Raw genomic sequence first — 19646 nt, forward strand, 5'->3', positions numbered from 1 at the left:
GAGTAAAGTGGAGGGAGAGTTGATGTGGGACTATATGTTAGTAGATGATTGTACACTCAGTGCAGCCTCAGAGGATGCAATAAAACAAAGTATGTATCTATTCTCTGCTGCTTGTGCTAGTTTTGACCTAATAATTAACACCAAGAAAACACAAGTTCTCCATCATCCGTATGTGGAGCCATTAGTTACAGCAAATGGAGAAATATTGAATGCTGTGGATAAGTTTACGTAACCTGGCAGTATAATCTATTTTCAGTTTGGTAGGCAGTCTAATACCTCTTCTCTACCACACTTTCCTTCAGAGCCTCCAAAACATAAAGCTAGCTCTGGAAATGCATGTGTCAACTTCTTCATCCATATGTACATCCCTGGAAAGTATACTGCCAGGTTAATTCAAGATGGAAGTGATTCGTATTTCTGGCATTGTGCTGGTATGCTGTCCAAATTCCATTAACATACAATAGTGAGATCAGCCCATTTGAATTATCTTAGGAAGATTCTGAAGATCACCTGACAAGATAAGGCACTGGACACTGAGGTTATTTCTCAAACTAAACTGCCAAGCATTCAAACTCTCCTGCAGAGAGTGCAACTTTGATGGGCTGGCCACGTTGTTCAAATGCCAAACTCATGTTTGCCTAAAATTCTATTTAGAACTGACACAAGGCAAGCACTCCCATGGAGGTCAGAAGAAGTGACATAAGAGCACTCTCAAAGTCTCCCTGAAGAACTTTGGAATTGATTGTGTAACATGGGAGACACTAGCACAGGACTGCCTAGAATGGCATGCCTGCATCAAAGAAGACTGTGCTCTATGAGGAAAGCAGAATTACTTTAACTCAAAAGAAACCTGAGATACATGAATTAGAGACATCTCCATTCCAAATGTTCATGTGACCTTCTTGTGCCTGATTTGTGGTAGAGCTTTCTGCACTGCTATTGGTCTGATCAGCCACAGTCAGACACATTGTACTTGGACCCCAACCTAGTGATGTCATTTTGGTCCTCTTCAAGAATGAAGGACAACAACCAACCAGCCAATAAGTGGAATTTTCATATTATCTATACCTTTCAGTCAAATGAAGTCTGTATAGGATATCATTTGCAAAAGCCTGCTTTCTCCTTTCATATGCCCTCAAATGGGATACTTTGTTATGCATATTATTCCTATAAAGATTTTGTACTGATGAGAAAATAATCCACCCAGTTGTTAGTGCCTTCCTCTCCGTATTAGGGAATTGTACCTTGTTTACTTAAAGGTTGAGCTGGATAAGTTCTGAATTCCCCTCAAATTTGAAATATGAGAGTTCTGAAGGAAGTGGGATTGAAGCTGCTAAAAGAGGACCCATTTCTGTCTTGTTTCTTACCTCTTTTCTATCCTTTCTATCTTTCCTTTCCATTTTATTCTTTTCCTGGTGTACAGGACTGCCTAATGTAAAATTAATAATAACATCTGACATATTGCTTTAAGGTTTGAAAAGTGTTTCATAAGCATCTTATGGTGGTTCATATGCTTAATTACTTCTCAAGATTTTATTTCCAATTCAAAAAAAAAAATAGTGGTTTTGGAGTTAGAGGTCCCAGTTTTGTAATCTGGCTTTTCCACTTGCCACTTTTGTGGCTGTAAATAAGTGATTTAACTTCTCTGGGTCTTACCTGTTTCCTCACCTGTAAAAATAGGTTTTTGGACTAAGTGATCTCTAGAGCCCTTCCCAGCTCTAAAGTCTCTGCTCAAGCAATTTTATCAACATATGATCCTAATTTCTACCTAGTTATTTATCCCCATTGTCAACTTGCATCTTACCCACAGTACTGTGGTTCCTTAAAGTCTCTTGAGATTGTTTTCTTGCATGCCTTTAGAACAAGCACCAAGTAGTATGAAACCAGCTCTGTTGTTCTGCTTATTTGGTAACTCAGGTGAAGAATCCTTTCTCAGCACTGTTTGATGGGATACTTGAATTGCTGAGTGTTTCCTATCTGACCATAGTTTAAATACTGTCGCCAACTCAGGAAACCTTGGAAATTGTTTTCATTAGTTTAGCAAATGTTTCATCCCAGTTATGATTGTTCATGTGAGACAGATGAGGTAGTCCCTACTTCTTCAAGTGTATTTGCTCACATTTATTTTTTTTAAAAAAACCCCAACTAAATTCCATATAGCATTCTGCTTCTTAACACAAGCAGTTAGAAAAATCAGCATTGATAGCTTCTCACTCTGGTATGAAGAAATCACTAGTCAGAGAGTATGACCAATCCATAGTATTCTGAAACATGTCAGATGTACCATGTCAGCTATTCTGTGTAAGAAACTTCATCAAAGATTATGTTAAGTGCCACATCACTACAGTAGGCTTTGCTCATCTAGCATTAGTTTATTTTCATTTTTACATTTTTGTGGGAGATTATTCAAATGAATATAAACCTAAAGGAAAAACCATATGTAAATTAAAATTAAAATTTGTTGTTTCTCTGGTTGTTTGACAGACTTTTTCTTAGGACATCAAAATTATGTTAAAGATAGTAGGAGCTTTTGCTCTTTTATTTAGTGTTATTGTTGGCCTCATTCCAATCCTTCAGGTCATTTAGAGTTGTTTAAAATTAGCCTTTGTTTCTCTGTAATAGTATTGAAATAGAAAGGGGGAGATAACTTCAGTTAGTGACCTATTGCATTCTGAGGACAAATGCAAATTGTTCTACTATGATTTTTAATGACCCACTATTAACATAGTCAGAATACAGTGCATTAATGCAGTACTTCTTTTCACATCATTACTCCTAATGGAGCTGTTACAGGCATAATAACTTGACCTTTTGCTATAATTTCAAATGGTAAGAATATCTTTGCTTATTCAATATTTCTGTTCACATGGCATATTGAGTCATTCAGATCAATATAATGAAAATCTTTTGGTCTTGTTTTTAGGGCTCATCTGTATGAGTGTAATGGAAGGGGGGGATAGATAGTCTTTAGTATGTAGAGCTAGTTGAATGTCTTTTTGAAGTTAGAATGCAATTCATGAGCTAGAATATCAATAATATGCAGTGTAGGCATTTTTGTAATGTGTGTAATGCTGTGCTTCTAAGGATCTCCAACAAAAAGCCTAGGAGATAGTTTTTTTCACTGTCGCCTTTCTATTGAAACTACATAGGACGTAACTGAGAACAGAAAACAAAGACTAACTAGGCTTTCTAAAAGTGTGTCTTAATAACTGTGTTCAAGATGTGATTAGAAATATCAGGTTTGAAACAGTTCATGGTGGCTGTGGTGGTGAAGACATTCTATAATCTTTGTCCAGTTCTCATAAACTTAATCTTGAATATTGATAGCATCCAAAAGTTGCTATATTTTAGGAACATTAAGAGTGAGGAATGAGTTAATTTTGACTCCACTAATTTAAAAAGAAAAAAAACTATTGTGCGTTTGGAGAAGCAAAGAGGCATGTTTACCTGCATAAGAGGAAAAAAAATATTTTCAAACACATAAATTGTCCGCAAACAAGCAATAAACTAAGTATCAATTTTTGCTATTTATCAATTTAACTAAGGCCGAAGAACTTCTTTTTGGCTATACTTTGATTAGTATATTATTACTATGTAGAATTAAAAGTAATAAACTTTATTTTTGATACTCTGAGTGATCATGATTATTTCCTTCCTGAAGTCTTACACAGTTTTGACACGTGGACCCTATGTATCTCTTCTCCTTTACTTTAGAAAGTAGGGGGTAGGATCTAATGGCTACTGAGCCCTTTTCGAGGCTCTTTCCACCTTTGGTGTCCACCTGTTTCACCTAACTCTCACCTGTGGCTCCCAAGAAGCTGCAGCATGTACAGTGACCACACCCTGGTAAACCCTTTCAGCAGACAGGTCAAACCAGGCTGAGGATAACCAATGGTTCTCAAACTTATTGGTGAGTTGGGGGGGTGTCTACCCCAAGCATGTGAGGACTTCATCTGGTGGAATGGGCGGATAAGAACAATTTGTTCCAATGACCATGAAGGTAGATGAAACAGGTGATGTGGAGTGCTTAAAGCTTGGTTAAACATCGAAGATGCCAAGGTCATCTACTGCATCCTGAGCCATTCTCAGCCATCTTGACTCTGTCCTGCCACTGGACTATGATGACTTAGGAGGAGAGAGCGAGGCTGATGACTTTGTGCAACTCTGCCTCACTTAAATCAGTTTAAGCATGAATCAAAAGACATCACCCATACCATTTCACTGTTATGCCTCAAAGTCCTGTGGTGACAGGCAAGTGATGAAGCAGCAGGTGAGGATACACTGGGAGCTGTAGTCACGACCCTGCACGCAGGCAGCCCAGGCCATAGGGTCGTTTCTCACTGGAAGCAGCAGTGGGACTTGGCAGCCCCCTGGGTGTCTGAGCAGCCTTTTAAAGATCATACTGGGGGGGCGGAGCCAAGATGGCGGAGTGAAAACAACGACTCACCTAAGCTCCTGGACAAATTCCTCTGGATACCTCTGAAAGGAGAATCTGACCAAACTTTGGAGGTGCAGAATCCAGTGGGTGACAGACTTTGACAGATTCGGAGCCCAGGTTAGACTGGAAGGTCCGTGGGAAGGATCTGTTCTGTGGGGGTGAGCCCCAGCGCACAGCGCAGAGTGGTCAGCGCAGCAGGGCGGAAGGGACCTGAGAAGCCCGAGAGTGGCGGGCGAAACCAGCAGAGCAGGAGACAAGCCAAACCGAGCCGGTGAGATCTGCTGAGCGCCAGATATCAGCGCAGCAGCCCTTGAAACCTTCAGCCTGAAGACTAAACTTCGGTAAGTCACCTACTTGAACTTCCGGGAGCCAGGATGGCGGAGTGATCAGTAAATGCTCTCTCCTCCCCCCTGATGACCGTGAAAGAACCATAAAATATTTCCCCAGAAAAATCCTGGATCAGCGGGAACAGCAGAAGGGGGCAAATAGTCTCATAACACCAGAGGCTAGGAAAATAGGAAAGGGGGATTCTTCCTACTGTGGCGGACGCAATCCGGAAGGACAGAGGACCCAGGGCAGAAAAAATTCGCACTGAGACCCAGGCAAGCCTCAGCGCCGGGAGACGAGCCCCAGGAGGGGTGGGAACACGCATTAGCATCTAGGCGTGCCTCAGCCCTCCAAGGGAAAAGGGAAGACAATAGGGAAGCTGGGATCACCATCCCCTGACCTTGCCTTTGCCTCAGGTCAGCTGAGGAGATCTCCTGTGACCAGACCACCCCTCCCACACACTTAACAAGCTAACCCCAGGGTTGATCTGGGAAACAAAAAACAAACCTGCTTTTAGCTTCTTCACACATCAGCTCAACACAAAGTTCTGTACCTTCTGACTGAAAGAACCAGAAGCTACAACACTCAGCCAACATCATGAGTCGGAAAAAGCAGACGAAAAGTGAAAAAACCATAGAATCTTTCTATGGGGATAAGGACCAAAACACAAACACCAAAGAGGTCAGAGCTGAGACTGTACTTCCATCTGAAACTTCAGAAGGGACTATGAATTTCTCGCAAGCACAACTAGATTACCTGGAACAGCTGAAGAAGGGAATAGAAGAAAAACTGGCCAATGATCTTAAAATTATAAAGATCATACTGCTCACCTCCTGGTGTGAGGAAGGCAGCTAGAAAAGGTGCCCTAAACATTACCTGCTTGTCCAACCCTAGCCTTATTACTGAGGCAGGCGGGGAATTCCACTATGCAGTCAAAACACAAAAAAATGTATGAAAACATCTGCAAAGATGATTCCACTTACCACTGGCACATGGAATGTGTGCATGCTAATAGACAACACAAAATCCAGTAGACTTGAAAGAAGAACTGCTCTTGTTGCAAGAGAACTTAACAGGTATCACATCCAAATAGCAGCCCTGAGTGAAACAAGGTTGGCAAATGAAGGCCAGCTTGATGAAGCTGGAGCTAGATATACCTTTCTCTGGAGTGGGTGCAGTGAAGGAGAGTGCCATGAAGGTGGCATAGATTTTGCAATCAAAACTAATCAAATCAGCAAGCTGGTATGCCTGCCAAAAGGAGTGAATGACAGGCTCATGACAATACAATTGCCACTCGCAGGAAAACGCCATGCCACCATCATCAGTGCCTGTGCTCCCACTATGACAAACCTTGGTGAAGTCCAAGAAAAATTTTATGAAGACCTATAGACCTTTATCATCAATGTGCTAAAAGAGGACAAGCTTATAATTCTGGGTGACTTTAATGCTAGAGCAGGTTCAGATCACCAGACTTGGCAGGGAGTCCTAGGGAGGAATGGAGTTGGAAACAGCAACAGCAATGGTCATTTACTGCTGAAGATTTGTGAACTGCATGACCTTCTCATTACCAACACTGTCTTCTATTTACCTAAACAAAATAAAACTTCATGGATGCACCCTCACAGCAAATACTGACATCTAATAGATTATGTGATTGTAAGGAGAAGAGACAGACAAGGTGTGAGGGGTACAAAGGCAGTGTGTGATGCAGTGCTGGACTGTTCATAGACTTATCCTTTCCAAGCTAAATATTCTCATTCATCAAAAGTGCCACCCCCAAGGCAAAATGACTACCAGAAGAATTAATGTCAACAAATTAGAGCTCTTCTCTGAGCGGGAATAGTTTGTTGCTGACTTGGAGGGAAAGTTGAGCCAACACACAGTTGGCAACAGTGGAGCAGAAAAAGGGTTGGTATCTCTCAGAGATTTGGTGTACAGCACTGCATTTGCTCATCTGGGTCAGAACACTCGCAAACACCAAGAATGGTTTGATGAAAATGAGGGGGAAATTCAGAAGCTACTAAATGAAAAATGAGAACTCCACAGGATTTACCAGCAGGATAGTTTATCCGTCTCTAAGAAGGCAGCATTTAATTCCATCAAAAGCAAAGTACAAGCCAAGTTTAGAGAGATGCAGGATTCCTGGCTCAGTAAGAAGGCAGATGAACTTCAGTTTTATGCTGATAGTAACAATCCAAAACACTTTTATGATTCCCTGAAAGAACCATGGACCAAAAACCTATGGTGCATCACTACTCAGTGCTGATGAAGGCACATTGATTAGTGATAAGGACATGATGCTAGAGAGATGGGCTGAACACTTCCATAGTGTTCTCAACAGACCATCATCAATAAATGCTGAGGCCATTGATGTTTTACCTCAGGTTGAAGTCAGTCCCTCCTTAGCTGAACTTCCAACTGAAGAAGAGGTTTTGAGGGCCATTAGGCTCCTTTCATGTGGCAAAGCACCTGTTGCCAATTCTATTCCATCTGAGATTTACAGGGTAGGGGGACCATTGCTCATACAAAAGCTGACTGAAATTTTCCAGGTTATATGGCAAGAGGAGGTTGTCCCCCAGGAGTTCAAAGATGCCTCCATTGTCCATCTCTATAAGGGTAAAGGAAATAGATTGTCCTGCGACAATCACAGGGGGATCTGTCTCTTAGTCATTGCTGACAAAATTCTTGCTGTAGTCCTCCTTAATAGGCTGATCCTTCACCTAGTAGATGGGCATATACTTGAGAATCAATGTGGCTTCAGAAATGGCTGAGGAACAGTATATTTATTGTCCAACAACTCCAGGAGAAATGCTAGGAGCAGAACAGAGGTCTGTACATAATGTTTGTAGATCTAACTGAGGCCTTTGACACTGTTAGTCATGAGGGCTTATGGAAAATTATGTCAAAATTTGGTTGTCTGGAGAAGTTCATCAATATTGTACGTCAGTTTCATGATGGCATGTTTGCCCAGGTTCTGGATAATGGACAAAGCTTTCATGCCTTCCCACCAATTTCATCAATGGAGTGAAACAGGGCTGTGTGCTTGCTCCCATGGTTTTTAGCATGATGTTTTCAGCCATGTTGACAAATGCTTTCAATGAAGATGAACATGACATCAAGGTCAAGTACGATACTGATGGTAAGTTCTTCAATTTGAAAAGGTTATAAGCTAAGACCAAAGTGGAGGGAGTGTTGGTGCATGATTTTCTGTTTGAAGATGATTGTGCACTCAATGCAGCCTCTGAAACTGAGATGAAACAAAGTATGGATCAATTCTCCGCTGCCTATGCTAATTTTGGCCTAATAATTAACACCCAAAAAACAGAGGTGCTCCATCAACCACCACCACACCATCCATACGTGGAACCATCAGTTACAACAAATGGAGAAGTTTTGAATGCTGTGGATAAGTTCACCTACCTTAGTAGTATACTTTCCAGGGATGTACATATGGACAATGAGGTTGATGCATGCATTGCTAGAGCTAGCTTAGTGTTTGGGAGGCTCCAAAGAAAAGTTTGGGAGAGAAGAGGTATTAGACTGACTACCAAACTGAAGGTCTACAGAGCCGTTGTGCTGACCTCATTGTTATATGCTTATGTAACATGGGATAGTCTGCCAGCACCATGCCAGGAAACTGAATTGCTTTCATCTGAACTGTCTTAGGAAGATTCTGAGGATCACCTGGAAGGATAAGGTACCAGACACTGAAGTCCTTGCTTGAGCTGAACTGCCAAGTATTCAAACTATGCTTCAGAGAGTGCAATTCCGATGAGCTAGCCGCATTGTTCGAATGCAAAATGTAGGCTTGCCAAAAAGACTATTTTATGGAGAACTCGCATGGGGCAGGTGATCACATGGTGGCCAGAAGAAGCGATATAAGGACACTCTCAAGGTCTCTCTCAAGAACTTTGGATTTGACTGGGTAACATGGGAGACACTGGCCTAGGACTACTCAGCATGGCATGCCCACATAAGAAAAGGTGCTGTGCTCTTTGAGCAAAGCAGAATTAAGACAGCACAAAGTAAATGCAGGATGTATAAATTTGGGATATCCACCCCATCTACCTGTGCCCAACCAATAGAGCATTCTGAGCTTATATTGATCTGATCAGCTACAGTCAGACACGCTGAAGTTTCGCTTTACAGTGGTGATTTCATTTTGGTCCTCTTCGAAGACGAAGGACAACAACCACCACTAAAGAAAGATTTCCAATTTGATGCTTCTACTTCCTCACTACCTATTCCAAAGTCCTTGAAGTCTAACTTCCATACTCACACTCTACTAAAACAGAAAAATTTTTAAAAATAGCATCAACAAAACTAAGCAACACCCCAGCCAAGGATGACAGTTTATGAAATGTTAGACAGCCTTGCCCTCCCACCCCATCCCTACTACAAATAAAATTTAGAAGACTTTGTAACTAATTGGATATGAGACAGGAGAGGAGCTATATAACACTAAAATTTCAAGCAACCAAGGCAGTGGTACAACTGACAGAAGAGTAGATTTGATAGAAAGATATTAAGTTAAGTTTGGGATATGTTGATTTTAGAATGTGAAGGCAGAGATGTCTTATAGGCTGTTGAAAGTTTCAACCTCACGGTCAGATGAGAGTCTGGGTACTAGAAATAGAGATTTGGTTCTTGTATATGGAAAGGTAACATGAAGCTATGGGGTTGAGTAAAATTGCCAAAGAAAAGCATATAAAGCAGGGGTTCTTAACCTTCTGTTATGTGATGGATCCCATTTGGCAGTCTGGTGAAACCTATGGCCCCCTCTTAGAATAATGTTTTTAAATACATAAAATTACACAAAGGAAACCAATTCTATTGGAATACAATTATTTAAATATTTTTTTAAAACCAACCTAGTTTATAGGTCCCAGGTTAAGAACCCCTATTATAAAGACAGAAGAAAGGAGGGCTGAAGACAGAACCTTGAGAAACCTCCACATTAATTAGTCAAGAAACTCATGATGAAACATGCTCTCCACCCCTAGATGGAAAGCAATGAACTCAGAGTGCAAATTGAAGCATATTTTATTTTCTTTCTCCTATTTTTCTTCCTTTCTTTCTTTCACAGAGCTAACATGGAAATTTCTTTTGCATGACTATCTGTATTTGTAAAGGGTCTTATTCCTTCTCAGTGGTTGGGGGAGGGAAAAAAGGAAGGAAGAGAATTTGGAACTGGAAATAAAAGGGATTTTTTTTTTAAAAAAGCCAAAAAGAAGATAAGGAGGAAATGGGGGTAATTAGAAAGAGAGGAGAACCAAGAAAATGTGGTATCAAGGGAAGATAAAGCATCTAGAAGAGGGGATAGTGAATAGTGGTTTATGATAAAGAGAAATCAAGGAAGATAAGAGCCAAAAAAAAGACCATTGGATTTGGCAGGTAAGAGGTTGTTGGTATAGAGAAGTGATCAAAGGATAGGAATAAACATTTCTCAAAGGACTTGTCAATTATTAGTAACTATATGAAAGAATGTTTCAAATCACTTACAGTGAGACACAAATCAAAACAACCCCAAGGTTCTACCTCACACCTAGCAAATTGGCAAAGATAACAAAAGATGGAAATGGTCCATTTTGGAGGGATTGTAGAAAGTCACACTAATTCAGTGTTGGTGGAGCTGTGAATTATACAATCATTGTAGAAAGCAGTTCAGAATTGTGAAAATAAACTGCCTAAAATGCTCATACCCTATGACCCAGAGATTCCATTGATAGGCATATATATACCTAGTAGGTTACTAAGAAAAAGAAACACTCCACATATATCAAAATATGATCACTTTTTCTGACGTAAAAGAACTATAAGCAAAGCAGATGCTCACCAATTGGGGAACCACTGAACAAATTGTGATGCATGAATGTTATGGAATTACTTTGCAACAAATGACTTAACATGATAAGTACATTTGAAAGACTTACATGAGTAATTGTGAAGTGAAATACACTGAGTCAAGAAAACAGCCTGCACGATGACTATCACAGTGTAAATGGAAAGGACAGCTATAAAACAATAAAAAGTGAATGATAAAAAAATTACAAAAGAACAAGCTTGTCTCCCAAAAAGAGATATGAAAAGACACTCCCCCTGCCCCCGCTCCACACTCAATCCAGGGGTGTGGATGTGTGTGTGTGTATATCTGGGAGAAGAGTTTATGAGTGTGTAACATTACGTATAACATTAGATTTTTTTCATGTATTAATATTGCTAAATTATTTCCCTTTTTCTCAATTTCTTAAACACATTTTTTTATATGGGAAAGTTCTCTGGGAGGTGGGGAGAGAGGGGAATACAAGGAGAAATCTACGTGATATAAAGCAAAGGATATCAATAAAAATCCATTTTAAAAAAGTTCATTGGTGGCCTCTAAGTGCAGTTTCAAAGAGTTATAGAGTTAAAAGCCAGACAATAAGGGACTAATGAGAAGTAGGAGATACAACTTTTCTAAGAAATTTGACTGTGAAGAAAAGGACATAATTGATAGCTGGATGGGTTAAAAGGTCAAGGAAAGTGTCTTTTGGTTTAGGGTTGCAGAAACATGACCATATTTGTACTTAAACAGGAAGGAGAGATTTTAAATGTATTTAGAAAAGAGGAAGATTGTGAAATCCGACCCTGGATGAGATAGGAGGGAATAGGATTATGGACACAGGTAGAATTTCACAACATCCTGCATAGAGTACGTGATGTTTGTGAGGAAATGAATAAGTGCAAGAAAGAGGTCACAAACATAGCATGGAGGCATGATATAGCAGTGATGGGAAACGTAATTCGTCTGAATTTCTGTTAGAGCTTCCTCAACTCTCCACCAACAGCAACTAATAATTTATACTGACTTTGTATTAGTGATCATTTCATCCTTCAGAATGTGGTGTAGCCAACGAATGGAATTGTCATAATGGAGCTGCTTTGCAACAAGCCAGACACTCCTTCTCCAGGTTTTCATTACACCACTGTCTTCTGGTTCTACTCCCTTGTCTAATCACTTCTTCATCTCCTTTGCTCAGCTTTCAAACCATGTTGTTTCTAGTAACCAAGGGAGTCCCCTAAGACTATCTTCTGATCCCTCTGTTCACTTGTTAATCTCATCAGCTTCCATGGATTTAATTGTCATCTTTATGCAGATGATCCTCAGATCTATTTTTCAAGCCCTTACTTATCTCCTCTCTTCTGAGTCTCCAAGTGCCTGTTATTTCATACTGGATGTTTCGCATTTCCAAGTGCCTGTTGAACATCTTATAATGGATGTCCAGTAGACATATTAAGCATAGTTCTTTAATCATAAATTCAATATATCCAAATCAGTCTTTCCCCAAAAACCTTCCTCACTCTTTTCTTACTGTCAAGGGCATCACCATCTTCCCAATCACCCAGGTTCACATGCTAGGTATCACTTTTGACTCCTCATTCTTTCTCACCCTCATACCCAATCACCTGTTAAATCCTATTGATTCTACCTTCAAAACACCTCTCCTATCTACCCACTTCTCTCCTCTGATGCTGCCACTACCCTGGCGCAAGCCTTCATCATTCATGCCTGTACTCTTGCAGTAACCATGCCTCAAGTCTCTCCCAACTGCAGTCTTCCTTAAGTGTGCTATCAAAGTGATTTTCTTTAAGTGCATGCCTGTCCAGATTACACCCTGCCCACACACCCCTATCAATAAATTCCAATGGCTCCCTGTTACCTCCAAGATCAAATATAAACGTCCTCTCTTTTACTTTTAAAGCCCTTCATAACGTAGCTTTCCTCTACTTTTCCAGTCTATTTACACCTTACTTCTATTTGCTCTATAATCCAGTAACATTGGCATCCTTGCTGTTTCTCAAACAAAGCTCCATCTTCCACCTGAGCACTTTCACTGGCTATCCATCATTCCTGGAGTGCTCTCCATCCTTATTTCTGCCTCTAGGCTTCCCTGTCTTCCTTCAAGTGCCAGCTGTAATTGTCTTCAATAGGAAGCCTTTGCTAATCCCTCTTAATTCTAGTGCCTTCCATTGCTCGTTTGTACATAGTCGTTTACATGGTTTCTATCCCAGTAGACTATGAGCTCTTTGAGAACAAGGACTACTTTTGCCGTTCTTTGTATCTTCAGTGTTAGTACCTGGCACGGAATTGTTTTTCAATCTTGTCTGACTCTTTGTGACCTCTTTTGGGATTTTCTTGGCAGGGATATTGCAGTGGTTTGCCATTTTCTTCTCCAGTTTGTTGACTGATTGACTGACTACTGGAGTGGAATTTTTAAAAGCCTTGGGTAAAGTAACCACTAGCAGCAACTTCAGAGTTTGTGAGAGAGGAGAGCTAAAGATTTTGACATAAATATGTTAAGAGAACATATTTCAAGGTATCCAGAGGAAAAGCAGATAGGATCTCTTACATTAAAAGTCCACAGGAGAAATCAGCTTAAAAAAGATGAAAAGCTATCAAGAATGAAATTTTTTGAGAAGCCAATTCTAATGACCATGTTAAAAGAAGATTGTAGATGAACAGAAAAATTGTTAACTAGTGTAAAATTTTTTAAAGCCATATAGAAAATAGATCAAGGTCAGGTAATAGTATAAATGCAAAAGTATAACATGGTCCTGGAAAACTAGTGTGAGGAGCATAGAAGTTCAGAATGACCAGAGGGAAGCAGAGATCACTAAAAATGGCAAAAGGTGTTTGTGTGTGTGTGTGTGTTTGTGTGTGTAGGGAGGGCAGGCTTTTGTTTTAACTATGTTGAGAGAAAGAATAAGATCAAAAAAAAGAACAGGACCATTCAGGGTAAGTGAGACAGTGATAATGGACAATGGAGAATACAGAACTACTTTCCTTCTATTTTGTCTGCCTCCTAAAACTAAACAATATTTGACCTTGGAAGCACAGGGGAATAATTGTTCATAGGGAACTGATATCTAAGATAAGTTGAGAGAGAAAGAACATTTAGTTGCCCTTGATGAATTCAAGATGAACTGCACTCCGAAAAGAAATGACTGATGTGATTTCTGAACTGTAGCCTTTGATCTTTAAAAGTGGTCACCTGTGTATGGAATGCATTCCATTTTCACTCTTGAAGAATCTCTAACTTCCTTTAGAGCTCAGCTCAGATGCTTCCCATTACACAAGGCCTTTTCCAATTCCATTTCACCCTGTCCCCCAAACTTGTTAGGATTCTTTTGCTCCTGAAATGACTTTTTATTTTTGCATGTGGAGTGTCTTCCTTTTAGAATGTAAGCTCCTGCAGTGCACAGCCTGTTTAGTTTTGTCTTTATTTTCCTGGTGCCTACTGTAGTGCCTTGCATTGGCTCATAATAGGCATTAATAAATGATTGTTGACTTGAATTGTATTGTGGAGAATGGGGGAGGTACCATAGAATTGGTGGACAAGGTGCTGGTTTTTGTTTTTATTTTTATTTATTTGTTTATTTTCCAGCTTAAGGCATTTATTGAAATTGATGCCTCTCATGAAAAAGGCTAAGTTCCAAGAGGAACCAGCAACTTCAGAGAAAGAAACATGAGTTTTTATAGGACAAAGTTGCAATTACATAGTAGAAATTTACATAGAATATAGGAATATGCTTAATATTAAAAAGTCATGAGGAATTTTTTTTATTTTTTATTTATTTTTGTTTTGTTTACTTTTATTTATTTATTTTAAGTTTTCAACATTCATTTCCACAAAATTTTGATTTCCAAATTTTCTCCCCATCTCTCCCCTCCCCGCCCAAAACACTGTGCATTCTGATTACCCCTTCCACCAATGTGATCTCTCTTCTACCACCCCTCCCTTCCCTTATCCCCATCTTCTCTCTTGTCCTGTAGGCAAGATAAATTTCTATACCCCATTACCTGTATTTGTTATTTCCCAGTTGTACACAGAAACAATTCTCAACAGTTGTTCCTAAAACTTTGAGTTCCAACTTCTCTTCCTTCTTCCCTCCCCACCCATCCCCACTGAGAAGGCAAGCAATTCAATATAGGCTATATATGTGTAGTTTTGCAAATGACTTTCATAATAGTCATGTTGTGTAAGACTAACTATATTTCCCTCCATCCTATCTTGCCCCCCCATTTCTTCTATTCTCTCTTTTGACCTTGTCCCTCCCCAAGAGTGTTTACTTCTAATTGCTTCCTCCTCCCATTTGCCCTCCCTTCCATCATCCCCCCCACCCTGCTTATCCCCTTCTATCTTACTTTCCTGTAGGGTAAAATAGATTTTCATACCAAATTGAGTATGCATGTAATTCCTTCCGTGAGCCAAATGTGATGAGAGTTAGCTTCACTTTTTCCCCTCTCACCTTCCTCTTTTTCCCCTCCATTGGAAAAACTTTTTCTTGCCTCTTCCATGAGAGATAATTTGCCCCATTCCATTTCTCCCTTTCTCCTCCCAATATATTCCTCTCTCACCCCTTAATTTTATTTTTTTAGATATGATCCTTTTCTGTTCAACTCACCATGTGCTCTCTGTCTCTTTGTCTCTGTCTCTGTCTCTATGTCTCTGTCTCTGTGTGTGTGTGTGTGTGTTTGTGTATAATCCCTCCAACTACCCAGATACTGAGAAAAGTTTCAAGAGTTACAAATATTATCTTTTCATGTAGGAAGGTAAACAGTTTAACTTTAGTAAGTACCTTGTAATTTTTCTTTCCTGTTTACCATTTCATGCTTCTCTTGATTCTTGTGTTTGAAAGTCAAATTTTCTTTTCAAGAATGTTTGAAAGTTCTCTATTTCATTGAATAACTATTTTTTCCCTCTGAAGTATTATACTCAGTTTTGCTGGGCAGGTGAGTCTTGGTTTTAATCCTAGTTTCTTTGAGTTCTGGAATATCATATTCCAAGCCCTTCAATCCTTTAATGTAGAAGCTGCTAGATCTTGTGTTATCCTAATTGTATTTCCACAATACTTAAATTGTTTCTTTCTAGCTGCTTGCAATATTTTCTCCTTGACCTGGGAACTCTGAAATTTGGCTGCAATATTCCTAGGAATTTCTCTTTTTGTATCTCTTTCAGGAGGTGATCAGTGGATTCTTTCAATATTTATTTTGCCCTCTGGTTCTAGAATATCAGGGTAGTTTTCCTTGATAATTTCATGAAAGATGGTGTCTGATCATGGCTTTCATGTAGTCCCATAATTTTTAAGTTGTCTCTCCTGGATCTATTTTCCAGGTCAGTTGTTTTTCCAATGAGATATTTCACATTATCTTCCATTTTTTTTATTCTTGTGGTTTTGTTTTGTAATTTCTTGGTTTCTCATAAAGTCATTAGCTTCCATCTGTTCTACTCTAATTTTTAAAGAACTGTTTTCTTCAGTGAACTTTCCAACCTCCTTTTCCATTTGGTTAATTCTACTTTTTAAAGCATTTTTTTCCTCATTGGCTTTTTGGACCTCTTGCCAATTGAATTAGCTTATTTTTAAAGGTGTTATTTGGGTCTCCTTTAGCAAGCTATTGATTCACTTTTCATGATTTTCTTGCATCACTCTTATTTCTCTTCCCAGTTTTTCCTCCACCTCTCTTACTTGATTTTGAAAATCTTTTTTGAGCTCTTCCATGGCCTGGGACCATTGCATATTTATTTTGGAGGTTTTGGATGCAGAAGCCTTGACTTTTTTATGTCTTCCCCTGATGGTAGACGTTGTTCTTACTCATCCTGAAAGGATGGGAGAAAGTTCACCAAGTAAGTTACCTTCTGATGTCTTATTTTTTTCCCTTTGTGGGGGCATTTTCCCAACCAATTGACTTTTGGGTCCTTTGTAAGAGTAGGATATACTCTGGGGATCTGTAAGATCTTAGTTCCTGCAAGGTGACACAATCAAGGGAGAGGAGTTTACTCCCTGGCATGGCTCCAGACTGAGATTCAGATCAGCTACTCATTTCCCCCAGATGCTGACTTCTGCCTGCCCAGCCACTGTAGCCGCTGCTGCCTGCTGCTCCTCCTGCTGGTGCCACCATAGCCACCTGGGGCTGGGGCTGGGGGAGGACCTTGCTCCCTTGTCATGGAGTTGAAAAAGCCCTTTCACTGACCTTTGAAAATGTCTTTGGCGCCTGTAAGTTGAGGGATCTGTGAACTGCTGCCACTGGGGATTCAGCTCCCAAGGCCTGCTCTGGTCCTGCTCCTGGCTCTTTGCTGCCAAGGCTGGGCTGGACTGGGCTTCACTCCATGTCTAATGTGACAGACTTTTCCTGTCGATCTTCCAGGTCACCCTGGGCTGGAAGTCTCCTCCACTCCGTTGTTCTGTGGCTTCTGCTGCTCTAGAATTTGTTGAGAGTCTTTCTTTACAGGTATTTTTTGGGCTGTGGGGGAAGAGCTAGGTGTGTCTTTCTATTCTGCCATCTTGGCTCCGGCCCCCAAGGTGTTCATTTTTAAAAAGAAAGAAGGAAGAAGAAAGATTTTGTTGATCAGAGTTGCTAAGTCTTTCAGAGTTGATTGTCCTTACAATACTTGCTGTTATTATATAAATTGTTCTCGTGGTTGGCATAACCTGTTCTTGATGAAGCCATGTTGGTTCTTTGTGAGCTTGACTTTGATTCCTGAAAAAATTATAAAATGTAAAGGGATGATTGTTGGACATCTAGAAAAAAGAAGTAGTCATTACAGACAACCAATACAATGTCCTGTCATCATTGAAGAGGACTCAATGAAGCATGGTCCCTGCCTCCAGATAGAAGTGAGTACAGAACTGAAGCATATATACTTTTCCTTTCCTTTTTTTTCCTTTTCTTTTGGACATGGCTAATTTGAGAATTTGTTTTGCATGACTATACATAATTGTAATGGGCTTTGTTTTTCTTGCCTTCTCAGTGGGTAACTGAGGGAGAGGGGAAGAATTTGGAACTAAAAATAAAATAAAATTGGGTACAAAAAAAGAACAGATAATGAGTGGCAGACCTAATTTCTTTTTTGACAGGGTTACTAGATAGTCACATCAGTAGAATGCTAAAGAAATAGTTTGGGCAAAGATTTTAATTAAGCATTTGGGGGAAGTCCTTCATGCTAGTGACACTAATATAGTTAAGTAACTTCAGAATTGGTTGATTTTACAGACCCCAAAACTACTCATTAATAATTCATTGGCAACTTGAAAGGAAAACTTTTAGAATACTCCAGAGATCTGTGCATATCTCTGTAACATTTAGTATTTTAGTCAGATACTTCAATAAAGGTATAGAGAACATATCTATCAAAATGGCAAATTACAGTGAGATATTCAGGAGAGGGATAGCTGACATAATGAAAGAGAGTCAGAATCCAAAAAAACTCATCTCAGTTGGTACATATATTAGGTCAAATATAATAAGATGAAATTCAGTAGAGATAAATGTAAAATCTTATACTTGGACTCAAAAATGAACCTATACAAACTACCAGGTGGAGGCATGGCTAGATAACATTCTGAAAAAAGTGTGAGTGTTTCATAAGTTCCTTATGAGTTGTCAGTGATAAGTCAAGGATAAGAAAGCTAGCAGTCAAGAAAGCTTATGCATTTTGTAGAAAAATGATTTCTGTCTCTCAAAAACTCTCTTCCTTCAAGGCTTAGTTCAAATGCCACATCTTCCATTAATTCTTACATGATACCACTAGTTAGTGATATTTGCCTCTTCAAATTATCTTGGATTATATGTAGTTATATAGCATCATATTTTCCTCATTCCATCCAGTGGAACAGAAATTATTTTGTCTTTGAAATCCTCGACTTCTATCACAGTACCTTCTGCTAATGGAAGCTTAATAAACTTGTATTGATTGATAGTAACATCACCACTATAAAATTTTTGAGTTAATACCTCTTGGTGTTATACCTTTTATACCTTACCTTGTATAGCCGCGTCTTTGTTTTATTTGTTGAAAACTTGTACCAGAATCCACTTGTAAAAAGAATAATGAATACGATCTCTGTGTGCAGGGAACATCATCGCAAATAAGAATGCTAACACAAGTTAGACAGCTAATACTGTTCCAGCATAAAAAGCAGATGAAAAATTGTAGCTCAAATGTATGGTTTTAATTTTATGTGGCAAGAATAAGGAAGGAAAAAGCTAAGATTAAAAAAATAAAGTGTAACTCATACTGAAATAGAGGGGTTATATAGTGAAATGATTGATAAAAAGCAAAATTTTAGCTTTGTAAAGGGGAAGGTTTGGAGGGGAGTGTGCAGTGTTTCTGGATGCATACATAAGCGAATACTTAGAAGCTACATGTGAACCAGGAAGTGTGATGGACATGCTGTCACAACAAGATCATGACATATAATCACTGGGGCACTCAGAGCACACTTCGCAATGCTGTGTCATTTGTGATTTCTTCTGCTACTACTGGGAAGCTCTTAGACTCATATCTGCTTTGATCGTTGAAATTGTATAAGACACCAGTAAGGGCAACCAGAAAAAAAATAGTTCATGCTACAAAACTGAATGTGTAGCCAAGAGAACATAACCGTTGATTTTGGAAGGGAAAGCAATCTTTTTTATAAACTAAATTATCATCCTTTTATAACCCAAGTTTTTTGACCCAATGAACATTAACTTGAAAAGACCAAGTTAAGAACCCCTCAGAAGTAGAGTATAAGGCAAAAATGTCACCAGCAGATCCTTTAGCTTTGGTAGTACTACTACATGCTACTATAATCAGAGAATTGTCTTTTAAGGCTTTTATCTTATGTGATTCACTGTAGTTTCTATCTTGCTTGATTGGATAGCTCTTTCCTAGAACCTAGTGCAATAAGATGCCAAAGGGTGACTCAAAAATAGATTTGGAACTTTTAGAAGTCTGGCATCAGTAGTAAGGTTTTAAAAGCTATACTGTATAACACAATTGCATTTTCATTTAATCTGAGTGATGATTGAGTTGCTATGATGTCACTATAAGAACAGTATCATGGAGATTTTTTTACA

At 39.3% G+C, this 19646-nt stretch overlaps 1 protein-coding gene across 10 annotated transcripts in view; it reads left to right on the forward strand.

Annotated features, from left to right (window-relative positions):
- BEND7 (BEN domain containing 7) overlaps nucleotides 1-19646 on the forward strand; it is a 210550-nt gene that overhangs the window by 105319 nt on the left and 85585 nt on the right. The gene's annotated exons all lie outside the window — the stretch shown is intronic.

Source organism: Notamacropus eugenii, chromosome 3, assembly GCF_028372415.1.
Source record: "Notamacropus eugenii isolate mMacEug1 chromosome 3, mMacEug1.pri_v2, whole genome shotgun sequence".
In the NCBI taxonomy this organism is placed as follows: Eukaryota; Metazoa; Chordata; class Mammalia; order Diprotodontia; family Macropodidae; genus Notamacropus; species Notamacropus eugenii.